This window comes from Petaurus breviceps, unplaced genomic scaffold (assembly GCF_028583685.1).
Source record: "Petaurus breviceps papuanus isolate PSGF00001 unplaced genomic scaffold, PetGlider_PUasm1.0 214, whole genome shotgun sequence".
In the NCBI taxonomy this organism is placed as follows: Eukaryota; Metazoa; Chordata; class Mammalia; order Diprotodontia; family Petauridae; genus Petaurus; species Petaurus breviceps.
In genome coordinates, this window is record NW_027185863.1 from 3,651,514 (window position 1) to 3,653,708 (window position 2,195).

At 62.5% G+C, this 2,195-nt stretch overlaps 1 protein-coding gene across 4 annotated transcripts in view; it reads left to right on the forward strand.

Moving 5' to 3' along the window:
- The first annotated feature begins 917 nt into the window (after positions 1 to 917).
- The window catches only part of NCK2 (NCK adaptor protein 2), a 202,648-nt gene continuing 201,370 nt past the window's right edge, over positions 918 to 2,195 (forward strand). The window contains exon 1 of one of the 4 annotated variants that reach the window (XM_069093978.1): positions 918 to 938. The gene's annotated coding sequence lies outside the window, so the exon portion shown is untranslated. Of the gene's footprint in view, positions 939 to 1,052; positions 1,074 to 1,735; positions 1,943 to 2,195 lie in introns of those variants that run through there. The other 3 variants (XM_069093976.1, XM_069093979.1, XM_069093973.1) reach the window with 3 other exon arrangements.

The window sequence follows — 2,195 nt, forward strand, 5'->3', positions numbered from 1 at the left end:
CAATTGTAGTTGCTCAGGTAAATGGCACAGGCAATAGGCAAAAGAGCCCTGACTCTTTTGATCTGTGTATCACCAAGTTACCTAGGGTGGTAGAAATTATCGTTGCTTTTACAAGGATCTAAGAGATTACTTTTCTTTTAACTGAGCCCAGGGGCTTGGTATTTAGAATATTAGTTGTGTGCCTTGTGGAAGCCTTATGGGGAAGAGGAGACACCTGGATGTCCATGTCAAAAGTGAAACTGGTGTTGCTCTAACCTTCTGTTCAATAATGAAAGGAATTCTTATAGGCAAACCATAACTTAGAAAGGATGAGAAGACCCATCACATCACAGATGACAATTCCATGTGGGAACTGACATTCAAATAATTTCATATCTGTCTCATCTGCAATCAGAACATGACTGACTTAAAACTGATATTGCAGTCAACAAAGGCTGGCCTTCTGCCTCTTCCATTTCTGAATTATTTCCAGGAGGGATACCCGAAATTAAAACGTATTCTGTTGAAAAAGTAAATACATGCAAATACATAACCCCCCAGAATGCAACTTCAGGGAAGAAGGGGAGGACCCCCCCCCCCATAGATAACAGGCCTTCTTTCCTGGGACTTTATCTGGGATTTTGTTGGGAAGGCAGATGGACAATCACTCAACAGCAGGATAAGAAATCACATCAAAGATTCCCCACGAGGGCCTTTTGTCAAAGCCATTTTCATGATCTCCCTTCCCCAAAGATACGCACGTGCACTTTAAGGTTCCGAGGGAGCCCAGTTCTCCTTCCACCCCGTTTACCCACTCCCGCGGATGGGCGGTATTTACCCATCGCTAAGCGGCGTGCAACCTTCCCGAGCTCCCCGAGGAGTCCTTGAACCATTTCTACCCTTCCTACTGTAGCCCCAGAGCCCGCCGGCCTTTTTGTACCCAGCCCTGGCTGGGAGAGGTAAAAGGCGAGGGAGCGAGGGCAGCCTCTCTGAGTGACCCGCCCCCCGGGGCTCCGGCAGAGTTCTCTCCGCCAGGAGCGCATCCCCACTTGGAAGGCGGCTGGCTCTTCCCTAGTCCAGGCACCTTGGACTCCGTAAGGGCAGAGGGCTGAGGCCGTGCCCGGGGTTGAGCTGGGTACGGCGGCAGTCAGCAGTGGGGCAGTGCCCAGGCCGGGGGGGGGCCCCTCACGGGCCGGCTGCCCCCGGGGTCAGCGGCGTGCCAGGCGAAGCAGCAGAGCCGTGCCCGGGCGGGCGGCCGCAAGTGCCGCAGCTCTGCCCCGTGCCTGTCAGCCTGCGGAGGGCAGTGAGGTGGGGGGGGAGAAGGCCTCCGGTCGAGCCCACCGCGTCACAGCCCGGGCCGGGGGAGGAGCAGCCGAGGAGGAGGAGGAGGGAGTTGTGTGCATGGGGGGAGGGGCCGCCGCCGCCGCCGCCGCCAGCTCGGGGTTGGTCCGGCTGGGAGCCGGGAGAAGAGCCTGAGGACGCGACCGAGGCCAGCGACCCGGGGCCTGGGAGCCGCTGGGCCAGCTGCAGGGCAGCAGGGGGTGCAGCAGCCGGAGGAGTAGGAGAGCAGCCGCCCCGTCCCCTCGGGAGAGTCCGCCTCCGCCGCGGGAGGGGGAGCGGGCGCAGCGGCGGCGGCGGCGGCGGCCGCGGCAGCGAGAGCAGCAGCTGTAGTCAGCGGCGGCGGCGGCGGCGAGGGGAAGGAGGGGGAGCGGCGGAGACAAAGAGCGGAGCCTTCTCTGGCGGGGGGAGCCCGGCCGCCGCCTCCTGCGCCCCCTTCTCCGCCGGGGCTTCGGCGTGCCGGGCCGGCCAGCGGGGACCCGTGCCCAGCCCTCGGGAGTTTGGGTGGGGGGCCGCAGCCGTGCTTTCTGCCCCTCTCTAGCCCACGGTCGGCTCTCGGCGCTCTGCCTCCGCTCTCCCGGCCGAGGGCGGCCCCCCTCCCCCATCGCCCGCCCCCACTCGGGAGGTAAGAGCCGGGCCGGGATGGGGAGCGGTGCGGGGCTGGGGGTGGGAAAGAGGAGAGTCCGTGGGTTTGGGGTACAGGGCACCGCCGGAAACTTGGGCTGATTGAACAGAGTTGATGTGGGGCGCCCCCTTCCCGCGAGGAAAGGTGGATGGGGCTGGGCGCTGGGGCGGGTGGGGGGGGGGTTCTCTTTTGCTGGGATCCCTTTCCCCCCCACACCCCGCCCTCGTGTTCTGTGGGGGCACGGGGAACCCCC